Below are 14,503 nucleotides of genomic sequence, written 5' to 3' on the forward strand. Positions count from 1 at the left end.
AAGATAATTCAACTACTCCTCCTTGTCCGACTCCTCCTCGGTGATGTCCTCCTCCGACGTCTGACTGTAGGCGTGAGGATACCGATCGTCGTCGGATTCCCAGGGCGACGCTGCTCCGAGCCTCATGTTGAATTGAGCGTCCGCTTTTCGCCTATGCTTGTCCTCGCGATAGGCGGCCCTCCTCTTATCCCTCTACGCCCTCCTTTGCGTGTAGAACTCGCGCTTGTTGATGATGTCCTGCGGGAAGTGTTGGCGCCACAGCGCCATGGCTTCCTCGTCCATCTCGGCAATGCCGAGATGTGGCTCCCGCCTCCAGTTGTCACGATGATCCTCGTCGGTGCTAAGCCATGGCAGAGGCGCGAGCTCCTGCGCTCGCTCCTGTGTCGGCACGTTGGGGAAGTTCAATGTTCTATTAGGCCATCGGAGGCGCCACGCCGCCGCGTCGTACGCACGGGCGGCCTTGTTGGCGGTGTCAAAATTGCCGAGGCCGAGGTGCATCCCGCGAAACCGGATCTCAGCGGAGAAGCCACCGGAGGGGGGCGCGCGGACGCCGCGGTATCCCCAAGTCTCCCGGCGACGCGGCGGCATGGTGGCGCAGCGGCGGCGAGGCGAGAAAGAGCGGGGAGAGAGTGGTGGTGAGGCACAGAGCAGGGAGAGAGCGGTGGCAAGGCACAGAGCGGTGGGAGGGCGTTGGATTTTATAAAGCACACTGGACGCCGCACGCCAAAACTAGTGCACGCCTGGCCGCTTTTTCCCACGCGCGCGCGATCTTTTCCCGACGTCTCTGCTATCTCTACTCTCTTCTCTACTTTTATATTTATTTTATATTTTATATTAATATTTATCTCTACTTTTCTACTGTCTACTTTTTTTCTCTATACTTTTTTTTCCTTGCAATATAGGTCGTCCGACTTATATCTGACAGATAGGAGGGAAACAAATGGGAATTTTGCAAAAAGATACCCATACCCCTCTCCAGATTTGCAAATAAGGCCTTCCCTTGTTCATCCTTTTCTCCCACAAGATAAACTACTCATACAAATGCATCTTGATGCATGCAACGCATGGGCATCTTGCTAGTTCTAAAAAACTTTCCATCATTTGCCACACTACTGGTTGCAGATGAAAAACCTACCCAAGCACAGCGCGATACAGGAGCGACACACAATTACAAGCTGATATTTTGTCGGAGAATGGAGGCTATAACCAATTACTTTTACGGGAACAATAGCACCCAAGAAATTTGAAGGGTAGGTATGAACAAAATTGGAACTGCACATGTACTGCTAAGTGATTCAATACACACATTACCAATCGAGGATGAGAACGATGGTCACGGCGGCCTCTGTGAGTCATGGTCGGCAACGGGAGTCAGTTCATTGTCCATGACGGTGGTACTTCTGTGCTTGGCGTCGGCTTCCGGGAAGCGGATCCGAGACCGTGGAAGACGATGCGGGGAAGAGGCTCCGTGTACGACGACGACGGTGGACCGGCTCCAATGCGGCGTACGAGGTCGTCGTTGAGGCAGATGCGCTGCGGTGGACGATTGCAACGATGTAAAGGGAAGGAGCACGAAGGCTGCAGTTTTGTGGAGAAGTCTATTTTGCGGTGGGGATAGAAAATGGGGAGTATTCAGTTGTACTACTCTGGGTGCCGGGGTGGGGTTGGCTGGGTAGGGTGAACCTGAAGTTACGAAAACAGCCCCCTACCAAGCATCATCCGTAGGCCTGTTCCGAAGGCTATGATGGTGACTTCCCACTGCTCGAATCAGGGTCGCGGGAGATTTTCCCGCCGACCTCAAAATTTTGTGACACTGAACTCCCCATGTGACGTGTTGAGTGATTCGGCTAAACAACTAGCGAGTAGTAGTAGTAAACTCTGCATATTAGGTTTGACCAAAGTCAAACTTCCTAAAGTTTGACCAAGTTTATAGGAAAATATAATTATTTACCATAACAAATATGTATGATGTGAAAGTACATTCAATAATGAATCTAATGGTATTTATTTGTTATTGTATATGTTAATATTTTTTGTTATAAGCTTTCTGAGAGTTTACAAAACTTGACTTTGACCAATGCTAATACGTGGACTTAAATAGAAATGGAGGGAGTACACATTTGTTTTCTTAGTTTGTAGTGAACTAATCATTTGTTGAAATTGTGAAATAAATATATTAGGCTATTGATTTCGAATGTAATGGTCTATACAATTCAATAGTTACAATCATTGTCGAATCCCAAGATGTATACAAGGTCTATGGTACTTCACAACATGCTCAAACTCACATAATCCCAGTCAAATGAGAATCTAAATGCATTTTATAGTTATTACTTTGTAGGATGCAACAAAACCAACCATAACTCTACATCAGCCATTATAGAAGCAACATTTTGACATATCCCAATGTGTGAATGAAACGTGCAGAGAGAGCTTTTGAAGATGGAGCAGATAGGGCGGGAAAGATTGTATGTATGTGGACGAGAGTGTAGGAGACAAAACTAACAAGACAGAGAGAGAGATAGAGAGAGAAAGAGAGAGGAAGAAGTTAGGTCTGTGAGAAAGATGGAGACATGTAATATACGTGAGATGCGTGTGCATCCGGATTCTGTATACGTGGAAGGAGAAGAGACAACATGTTTGATGAGAGAGCTGGAAAAACATGGATGAGAGGGGAAGGATCTCGTGGGTTGAGGGATTGATAATTTTGTGCGGGGGAGAGAGGGATTGGTAATTTTGTGCGAGAGAGAGAGAGGGTGGGGGGAGGAGTCAGTCAGCCGTCGTCACATCACCCTGCTTCCAAATGGCCCTGCATTCTCTAGCGCGGTGTGGTCGCCGTCTTCGATCTGCTTGATGCCCTCTTTGAAGATTGAGGTGTTTTGCATGTTGGGGTGCAAAGAAGCACAAGCGAGAGTGGTCGCTGTATAACCTTGGATGGGGATGAATTGTGTGCTCGGGGGAGGGTGTGTGTGTGTTGTGCTTTCTTTCTCTCTCTCTCTCTCTCTCTCTCTCTCTCTCTCTATATATATATATATATATATATATATATATATGTGTGTGTGTGTGTGTGTGTGTGTGTGTGTGTGTGATATTGAGAGAAAACAAACCTAAGGAGAAAAATGGGTATTCACGAAGAGATTGTGCGGGCCTTGAGGTGGGCAGGGGCCGGGTGAGGGTGTCGAAATGTGCGCGTTGATGCATGTGTTGCATGCGATCGTGCGAGGGACGGACGAATCGAGAGAGATGGTTGTTGTGTTACGGATGCTCCTCTCTCTCTCTCTCTCACTCACTCACACACACACACACAAGTAAACTAGAAGACCGTTCTCTCATGTATACACAACGTATCGGCATATGTCTATGTCTCACTCATGCATGATCATTTGCACATTCACACCTCTCTATGTCTGTATCACACGCACACCGTCTCCACATTGCCCTTCTGCCACAACACACATATGGACACATACACACGTTCTCTCTCAGTCACACACACAAAATCAGTATTAAAAAAACTAGGGCGCACCTAAAACGTCCAAATCCAAATAAACATGAATTGGAGCTAAATTCAAATATATGGAAATATTGCAGCGTCAAGAACTTTCCCAGGAAAAAAAATTGAGTAATATTCGGGGATTGTTTTCACACACACAAAAGGTTCGGTGGATGTCCTTCGAGCGCGACACGGTGACACACCATTTGATCGACTGCGCGGCTGCGGTTCACGCGCTTGCACAGGATTCCGTATCGTGGTTGTGGTACTAACTAATAAAAGCGATGCCTAAGTCTAATGTTTACATGTACTAGTACGGTTTTCTTCTAAGTTTGACCAACCTTATGTAAAACTAAAGTAAGCTCCCACACGCGCACTCATCAATATGTCGCCGCCGTTGTTGGGCATGCCGGCGCCCGCCTGCTTCGGCCAACAATTTCTCGCCCATCACCCCGTGTCACCGCCATCCCTGTGCCATGAAGCCGAAGGCTCACCCGCTCACGTCGTCTGCAGTCCCTCCTCGTGATGTCGCCGTGCTGCCAAGCACGTGAGCAGCTGGTGGAGCCGCATATATGCACGCAGCGTACGAAGAGGAGGACGAGCGCCACAAAGTAACAGTCGGGGGCTGTCGGGAACCCAGGCCCACCTCTACCGGGATGGAGCCACCTCTCCTTCCAGCCCCCACATCGGAATCACTTGCGGGTACTCAACGAGCTGACCCGACTTTAGTCACCATCTGTATAGTATGTATATATGTATAGTATATACCCGTGATCACCTCCCAAGTGATCACGGGCCGATAGTATAGCAAGGCAGACTAACAAGAATGTAGGGCCAATGATGATAAACTAGCATCCTATACTAAGCATTTAGGATTGCGGGTAAGGTATCAATGACTGTAGCAACAATGACAGGCTATGCAACAGAATAGGAGTAACCGAACAGTAACATGCTACACTACTCTAATGCAAGCAGTATAGAGAAGAATAGGTGATATCTGGTGATCAAGGGGGGGCTTGCCTGGTTGCTCTTGCAAGTAGGAGGGGTCGTCAACACCGTAGTCGAACTGGGGGCCGCCGGCAGTCTCGGGATCTACCGGAAAGAAGTAACGGAGGGGAAATAAAATAAATAACAGAGCAATCAAAGCATCATAAAGCGTAACATGGCAATACACGGCGCTAGAGGTGACCTAACGCAGCACTAGGTGCTACTGGCGAAGGGGGAAAACATCCGGGAAAGTATCCCGGTGTTTTGCGTTTCGGACAGATGAACTGGAGGGGGAAAGTTGCGTGTTTCCTATGCTAGGGATGGGTGGCGGACGAACGGTCTGTGTATCCCGATTCGTCTCGTCGTTCTGAGCAACTTTCATGTAGAAAGTATTTTCATCTGAGCTACGGTTTATTTTATATGGTTTTGTAAAGTTTTAAAACATTTTTAGAATTTATTAAATTAATTTAATTCAACCTTATCCGGAACAGTGCATGCTGACGTCAGCATGACGTCAGCAGTTAACAGACTGGTCAAACTGACGGTGGGTCCGACATGTCATAGGCTGAAGACTAACAATTTGTTAACATTTAATTAGCAGGTTAATTAGAGTTAATTAGTTAAATAAACAAGATTAATTAATTAATTAATTAATTTTATTTTTTAAATTTTAAATCCTTTTTTTGTTTTGGCCGTGGGGCCCCAACGTCATAGGCCCATCGGAGCCTGGCGGATCGGGCGAGCAGCGGGGCGGGGCGCCTGAACGGGAGCGACGGGCGTCTGGAGCGGGCGAACCCCGATTGGCCCCAGGCGCCGCCCCGGCCGCAACTGGGGGAGGTAGCGGGCGACAGGGGGAGCGGAGGCAGAGGCTGGGCGGCAGCAACAAGAGGCGGCGACGGTGTTAAGCAGCGGCGGTGGCGGCGGCGGCGCTGCTGACGTGCTCGGGCGTGCGGGAGGGAAGGCGGGGTCGCAAGCTCGGGCGGCAGTGGGCTCGGGCACCACCGTGGGGTGCGGCGAAGCTAGGCAAAGGCGCGCACGAGCGAGGCGACAACAGCAAGAGCAGCACCAACAAGGGGCGCGGCCCGGACCAAGCCTCGGTCATGGCGGCAGGAACTCGGGGGTGGGGCTCATACGACAACAAATCCGAGGGGGAAAGGGGGGAATGGGTGCGGCTCACCGAGGGTAGGCGATGGCGAGCTCGAGGTGGTTCGGGGAGGACCGGAGGTAGCAGATCGACGAGGCGGAGCAGACGTCCATGGTCGAAGAGGAGGGGTCAATGGCGGCGGCTCCGGGGCGCTCCAGCTAGAGCCGGTTGCCGTACAGAACAACGACGAAGGGGCCCGTCTCCTGGGAAGCTTCTGGCACCGCGGGGAGGCTCCGATGCACGGCATCGACATCGACGTCGACGCGGCGACGGCAGCCCGGATGTGAGCTCCGGATCGGGAGAGCGAGTGAGCGAGGGGGAGAAAGGGATTAGCGATCTAGGGTTGACAGAGGGGCCGTGGGGCATTCTTATCCAGCGCAGGGAGACGGCGGGGAGGCGCGGGATGGCCGCCCCGTGGCTATCCGGCCATGGACGACGCTCCTGCGTCCACGGGGTGCCTGGTGAACAGAGAGCAAGGGGGTGACCGGGGATGGGCTGGGCCTGCACTGTGGCCACTAGGGCCCGGTGCAGCAGTAGCAGTTCCTCTACCTCTTTTCCTTTTCTAAATTTTTCTGTTTTCTGATTTTTTTTCTTATTTTCTCTTCTATTTTATTTATTTTAGTTAGCAAAACATTTTTACAAAAATATAACCCCTACTCCTAAATTAGCATAATAACATAGGACACCTACTCCAAAAAGTTTGGTGATTATATAAACTAGATTAACATTTGTTTAGTATTTAAACCCATTTAAATAATTGTTTTGCTGCTGTTTTACTTACTATAGTGCATTTAAATACTTTACAAAAGTGTGGTTTCTTCACCAATATTTAATATGGATTATGTGGCTCACTCCAAACATTTTAGTTTTCATATTTGAAAACTTTTATTGTTTGCTTAATTTTGAATTTGAATTCAAACCATTTTCGAACTAACGTGAGATTAGCAACAGTAATCGAGGTAACGTGGCATCATTAGCAGAGGTTCACTGTAGCCTAATTATCCGGGCGTCACAATTCTCCTCCACTACAAGAAATCTCGTCCCGAGATTTAGGAGGGAGTAAGGGGAAAGGGATTGGGTTACGAAAAATCTAACGGATCTTCTCAGTTTTGGTTGCTCTTCTTGAAGAAGTTGATCCCTTTCGTTGATTTCTTTATTTCTCTGCTCCAGTCATCATGATGAAGTCGGCATCCTTTCTTCAGGAACTTTCACCGTACTTACGAAAGAATAAAGGGGTTGGGAGAACAGACCTTTGCAAGGTTAACTAACTTGTTGATAACATCTGGGAAGGTGGGGGAAGTAACTCTCGAATTAAAAATCTTTAGAAAATATCGAGAGCATAGGAAGGTGTCATGACAAGTTTCAAGCGGCAGGCAATCATTTGATGCCTGAAACAGAGTGTGAAACGGGTTCAAAGCAATCAGAATAAGTATTATGTCTTATGCCAGTATAGATCAGTAGGACGGTGGTCCGTGAATTACATATGAGGCCACGCGCGAGGAATAAATTTGGGAACAGGGGGTGCACAGGAGAGTCAGGTTTTGATCCTGTGGAACTATGGGTTATGGGCCCACCATGCGGTTAAAATACAAAGGGCGTTGACATCTTGCACAGTCATGATAGAAGGCATGTCAGAAAATAGCCTGTCAGTTATGTCGCCAACAATGTCGGTACCTAGGGCAAGGGACGAAGAGAACCATTTTCCTGCTCGTTAAACGAGGCGGACCAATACGCAAAGTTCTCGTCCATCTGTGGTTACCGAAATGCCATCAACAAATGCAACAGGGTCTTACTAACACGGTTGTACACCAAGGTGTTTACATAAACAGAAGAAAACTACAGCTTAGATCATATAGATCACCAAAAAGGTTAAACAAATCAATGAAAAGGAAAAGGTTACCATCAGATTAAATAGAACAATGGAAAGGTAAATGTGTTTAAACGCATGTTTCAGGAATATATCCTTCCCAAGGACAAGCAGAGCTTGATATCCATGACAGGATAGAAAGTAGATAACCGTTTAGGTAAGGAGAGACGAATTCCATGACATAACCCAAACAACGGTATTTGGATAATGGACAAAGAAAAGTTAGCATTGTTCTTCAAATGCTCTTATTGAAAATCGGAGTACCACAGACATGCTTCGGGGTAGCATTGGCAAGGTCCTCAAGCAAATGTCAGACTCTGGATACACGAAGGATCCATCAGGAACAACTTATAGAATAAATCTTACAATTTCCTCATGGAAGAATGGATAACCTTGTTGAAAAGGAAACTATAACAATAGGGCCTCCGGCCAGGTGTGCTAGGCATGACATCACCATACCGGGTCATGTAAAGATGTTATAACTCCTGGAAATATGTTCCAACCATCATACCTGACCAAGATTCGGATCTGATTGGTGTCAGGATACCTCAGACTCAGGATGTCTGAGGAGAAAAGGTGCAACACGAATTGTCGAGATGACATTGTAAGATTCTCGGGAATTAAACTATGGAAGCGAGTTTCGAAACAAGAGTTCATCATCAAACCAGGGAGAGAATGAGGAGGTGGCTGATGAACTCAGTGACAATTCATTGAGATTTCCAAAAAGATGGATTTCCACAATATGTGAACAAGGAGATAACATTACTCAGATCAAATGATACAATGATGTATGATCGAGGAAAACATACACAATTTACAATGATAGAAGGGTGCCCCCGGAATTCTGGAATAGGTAGCATGATCAATGTTTGAATGATGATTCAATAAGCAATAGACTTAGAATGAAACTACCGACCATTAACTACAAAGCAAAGGGTTGCTAGAAGTACAGAACTCAAGCAACATTATTAGCATATTGGTATCCTGGTTAAAAACAACATGGGGACCAAGGAAGAATGGTGATGGTGAGAAATATCATCATACCGAGAATTTCTAAGAGGTGGAGCAATCCCCACAACATTCTCGACAAAAAAGACAGTAATACTTCAAGGCAGAACAGAACACTAGCCGGAGAGCAAGTTGTATTCATAATATGGACAAGTTCGTGATGAAATGAAGTCAAGGGTGTTGTCGATGATAATAAAAATCATCGAGGGCAAGGATGGTATTTCTCTTCATGAATTCAATCGATATCCTGGAAGAGCTCAAAATGTTGATGATGATCATGACACAATTGTCGAGAGATTTCACGAAGGTGTAATCGATCGGCGATGACATCAAGTCAAAGGACTGATGAAGCAAAAGGTTATTGGAACCACGAGTACGACACAAACTCAAAATCAAGCTTGCTGTTCAAGGCAAAATGATATGATGAGGAAAATCGACGTAAGCTTAGCTCATCGTCCAAAGTGGTGCTCCGGGAATAAGGACTAGGTAGCACAGTTAAAAAGTTGCACGATAAGGATATAGCCGATCAGGCTAGGAATGGCTTGATCGGGTACAAACTCGTACTTAAAGAAGATTACTGAGAGTAGTTGAACCGTAGTGCGGACTCGGTTCAGTTATCGGTGTCTTTGAGTGTTTAATAACTCAGAGCCCATGAAAAATTGTAATCAGTGAGAATGTAGTACTTGATGAAGAACTCATAAGAAGTTATGCAGTTCCAAGATAATCTCGAGATACCAGGGGGTAATACTCGACGACAGTCCAAAGTAGAGCTTGGACTGGGGTATTGCTCTATAGAAGGTAAGTGCTTAAACATGCACGAGAAATGGTATTTAAAGGAGATCATGGTCGGAACCACGATTGCAAAAGGCCAGATCCCAGATATAAGATGTACTTATACCAAGGGAATAATTAGTTTAAGAGAAGCTTTAATGATAAGATCTACATCGTGTCTATGGGCATGAACACAAAGTTCAAGGTCGACTCCCACTTCCATAATACATAACCTTCCATTCACTTCTCGTTCTCGAAGAAGTTGTATGGTAGAAAATTATCTGCTAAACACTAGAAGGGTTGACTTGTCAAAACCTTCCGGTTCATACGGTTTTTAAGGAAGGTATAGGTTCAACCCATAAGGGAATCTTAGGAACATATACCACAAACTACAGGAGCAAATAACTCCAGCTTGGAAGTAGAGCATGGTTGACAAAGCAGAAGATACCGATTGTCAAAGACATTATGTATCATGGGAATAACTCACAAGAATTTTTCAATGAAGGATACTAACGGATAATAACCCAGCAATGGGCCTAGCAGTGCACAACGGAGTTGATGTGAGTATCGATACTCAATAAGAGGAGGAAAGGATGCAAATGCGTCGGATTATAGAACATCTGAATAATTTGATGCTTTGGTAACAAAGGTATTATGATTTCCAAAACGAAGGATCAGAAGCAGACGCCCTGATCAAAGATGGAAAGTCGAATAGACATAGGGGCATACAATCGACGACAAATTGATTGGTCAAGAACCAGCTCATGTCCGGAGTGACGTCTGAGCTGAAGGGAAGAATTCTATTGCTTGATGATTGCGAGCATTCGCAAACATATCGAATTAATGTACTCAAAATAATAGTGACAAAGGGTGCCAATAAGATTACTAGACTTATGGGATTAACCATAATGCAAGCAAGCAGGAATTTCAAGAGCAATAGCATGTTGAGGATTTTCGTAAGATCAAATAGTATTTCGAAGAATTTTATGAAACACATGAACAACTGGGGATGAACGAATCCTCGACAAGTGTGAGGTATTATCCGTAGGGGTATTCATGCGGCAAAGAATTGCAAGGTAGTAAGCTCAAAGGATTCTCAGAACAACGAAGAGAAGTTCATTGCACCTTGTAATAACAAGATCAATGGGATTGAATGTAAGAATGGCAGATGTATGTAGTTATCCATAAGGATATAACAGTGGTAGGGAATTTGCAAAAGCGATGGGAACAAGTGTCGCGGGAGAACATCGTAGAGTATCTTCGAAATCTTCTGGCGCAGTAGGCGATCATTTGTGATAATGGGCTCTCCGGGAGAAAGTAGTTACGAGAACCTAGAGTCAGATTTAGTAAAATTATTTAACCCGAATAGAGGAGAGACTAGAGTCCCAGAGTATAGGTCGAGGAATAAAGATCCTAATACCACCTAATGGCGACGTGGGCCCATGGGCCGCACAGCCATGTTAGTGAAAGTTTTGCAATGTCTAGACTCGACTTCGGCCAAGGAGTGTGGAAGGGGGATTCCTACAGGCAGTCGGCTCTGATACCAACTTGTGACGCCCCCGATTCAATCGTACACTAATCATGCATGCAAACGTGTACGATCAAGATCAGGGACTCACGGGAAGATATCACAACACAACTCTAAAAGTAAAATAAGTCATACAAGCATCATATTACAAGCCAGGGGCCTCGAGGGCTCGAATACAAGTGCTCGACATAAACGAGTCAGCGGAAGCAACAATATCTGAGAATAGACATAAGTTAAACAAGTTTGCCTTAAGAAGGCTAGCACAAAAGTAGCAATGATCGAAAAGGCGAGGCCTCCTGCCTGGGACCTCCTAACTACTCCTCGAAGCCGAACTCCATGTAGAATCATCCTCGGGATCATCTGGCTCCTGGGCTCCAGCATCTGGTTGCGACATCCGGGAAGAAGAGGAAAAAGGGGGGGAAAGGGGGAGAAAAGCAACCATGAGTACTCATCCAAAGTACTCGCAAGCAAGGATCTACACTACATATGCATGGGTATATGTGTAAAGAGGCAATATCGGTGGACTGAACTGCAGAATGCCAGAATAAGAGGGGGATAGCTAGTCCTATCGAGGACTACGCTTCTGGGAGCCTCCGTCTTGCAGCATGTAGAAGAGAGTAGATTGAAGTCCTCCAAGTAGCATCGCATAGCATAATCCTACCCAGCGATCCTCCCCTCATCGCCCTGTGGAAAAGCGATCACCGGGTTGTCTGTGGAACTTGTCTAGGTGTGTTTTATTAAGTATCCGGTTCTTGTTGTCATAAGGTCAAGGTACAACTCCGGGTCGTCCTTTTACCGAGGGACACGACTATTTGAATAGATAAACTTCCCTGCAGGGGTGCACCACATAACCCAACACGCTCGATCCCATTTGGCCGGACACACTTTCCTGGGTCATGTCCGGCCTCGGAAGATCAACACATCGCAGCCCCACCTAGGCACAACAGAGAGGTCAGCAAGCTGGTCTAAATCCTATGCGCGCAGGGGTCTGGGCCCATCGCCCATTGCACACCTGCACGTTGCATACGCGGCCGGTGAGAAGACCTAGCAACCTCCATTACAAAGGAAGTTGCGTTAACGCAGTCCAACTCGGCGCGCGCCGCTCAGTCGCTGACATCACGAAGGCTTCGGCTGATACCACGATGTCGAGTGCCCATATCTTTCCCGCATAGTTGGTTAGTGCATATAGGCCAGTGGCCAGACTCAGCTCAAATACCAAGATCTCGTTAAGCGTGTTATTATGAAGTAACCACGGACGCCGACCAGGGCCAGGCCCACCTCTCGCCTAGGTGGTCTCAACCTGCCCTGTCACTCCGCCAAAAAGTAACAGTCGGGGCCGTCGGGAACCCAGGCCCACCTCTACCGGGATGGAGCCACCTGTCCTTCCAGCTCCCACATCGGAATCACTTGCGGGTACTCAACGAGCTGACCCGACTTTAGTCACCATCTGTATAGTATGTATATATGTATAGTATATACCCGTGATCACCTCCCAAGTGATCACGGCCCGATAGTATAGCAAGGTAGACTAACAAGAATGTAGGGCCAATGATGATAAACTAGCATCCTATACTAAGCATTTAGGATTGCTGGTAAGGTATCAATGACTGTAGCAACAATGACAGGCTATGCAACAGAATAGGAGTAACCGAACAGTAACATGCTACACTACTCTAATGCAAGCGGTATAGAGAAGAATAGGCGATATCTGGTGATCAAGGGGGCAGCTTGCCTGCTTGCTCTGGCAAGTAGGAGGGGTCGTCAACACCGTAGTCGAACTGGGGGCCGCCGGCAGTCTCGGGGTCTACCGGAAAGAAGTAACGGAGGGGGAATACAATAAATAACAGAGCAATCAAAGCATCACAAAGCGTAACATGGCAATACACGGCGCTAGAGGTGACCTAACGCAGCACTAGGTGCTACTGGCGAAGGGGGAAAACATCTGGGAAAGTATCCCCGGTGTTTTGCGTTTTCGGATGAACTGGAGGGGGAAAGTTGCATGTTTGCTATGCTAGGGATGGGTGGCGGACGAACGGGCTGCGTATCCGGATTCGTCTCGTCGTTCTGAGCAACTTTCATGTAGAAAGTATTTTCATCTGAGCTACGGTTTATTTTATATCATTTTCTAAAGTTTTAAAACATTTTTAGAATTTATTTAATTAATTTAATTCAACCTTATCCGGAACAGTGCATGCTGACGTCAGCATGACGTCAGTAGTCAACAGACTGGTCAAACTGACGGTGGGTCCCACATGTCATAGGCTGAAGACTAACAATTTGTTAACATTTAATTAGCAGGTTAATTAGAGTTAATTAGTTAAATAAACAAGATTAATTAATTAATTAATTAATTTCATTATTTTATTTTTAAATCCTTTTTTTGTTTTGGCCGTGGGGCCCCAACGTCATAGGCCCATCGGAGCCTAGCGGATCGGGCGAGCAGCGGGGCGGGGCGCCTGAACGGGAGCGACGGGCGTCTGGAGCGGGCGAACCCCGGTTGGCCCCAGGCGCTGGCCGGGGTGGAGGAGAGCGCTGGCCGCAACTGGGGGGAGGTAGCGGGCGATAGGGGGAGCGGAGGCAGAGGCTGGGCGGTAGCAACAGGAGGCGGCGACGGCGTTAAGCAGCGGCGGTGGCGGCGGCGGCGCTGCTGACGTGCTTGGGCGTGCGGGAGGGAAGGCGGGGTCGCAAGCTCGGGCGGCAGTGGGCTCGGGCACCACCGTGGGGTGCAACGAAGCTAGGCAAAGGCGCGCACTAGCGAAGCGACAACAGCAGGAGCAACACCGACGAGGGGCGCGGCCCGGACCAAGCCTCGGTCATGGCGGCAGGAACTCGGGGGTGGGGCTCATACGATAACAAATCCGAGGGGGAAAAGGGGGGAATGGGTGCGGTTCACCGAGGGGAAGGCGATGGCGAGCTCGGGGTGGTTCGGGGAGGACCGGAGGTAGCAGGTCGACGAGGCGAAGCAGACGTCCATGGTCGAAGAGGAGGGGTCGATGGTGGCGGCTCCGGGGCGCTCTAGCTAGAGCCGGTTGCCGTACAAAACAACGACGAAGGGGCCCGTCTCCTGGGAAGCTTCTGGCGCCGTGGGGAGGCTCCGGTGCACGGCATCGACGTCGACATCGACGAGGCGACGGCAGCTCGGATGTGAACTCCGGATCGGGAGAGCGAGTGAGCGAGGGGGAGAAAGGGATTAGCGATCTAGGGTTGACAGAGGGGCCGCGGGGCATTCTTATCCAGCGTAGGGAGACGGCGGGGAGGCGCGGGATGGGCACCCCGTGGCTATTCGGCCATGGACCACGCTCCTGCGTCCACGGGGTGCCTGGTGAATAGAGAGCAAGGGGGTGACCGGGGATGGGCTGGGCCTGCACTGTGGCCACTAGGGCCCGGTGCAGTAGTAGCAGTTCCTCTACCTCTTTTCCTTTTCTAAAACTTTTCTGTTTTCTGATTTTTTTTTCTTATTTTCTCTTCTGTTTTATTTATTTTAGTTAGCAAAACATTTTTACAAAAATATAACCCCTACTCCTAAATTAGCATAATAACATAGGACACCTACTCCAAAAAGTTTGGTGATTATATAAACTAGATTAACATTTGTTTAGTATTTAAACGCATTTAAATAATTGTTTTGCTGCTGTTTTACTTACTATAGTGCATTTAAATACTTTACAAAAGTGTGGTTTCTTCACCAATATTTAACATGGATTA

This window comes from Triticum dicoccoides, chromosome 3B (assembly GCF_002162155.2).
Source record: "Triticum dicoccoides isolate Atlit2015 ecotype Zavitan chromosome 3B, WEW_v2.0, whole genome shotgun sequence".
In the NCBI taxonomy this organism is placed as follows: domain Eukaryota; kingdom Viridiplantae; phylum Streptophyta; class Magnoliopsida; order Poales; family Poaceae; genus Triticum; species Triticum dicoccoides.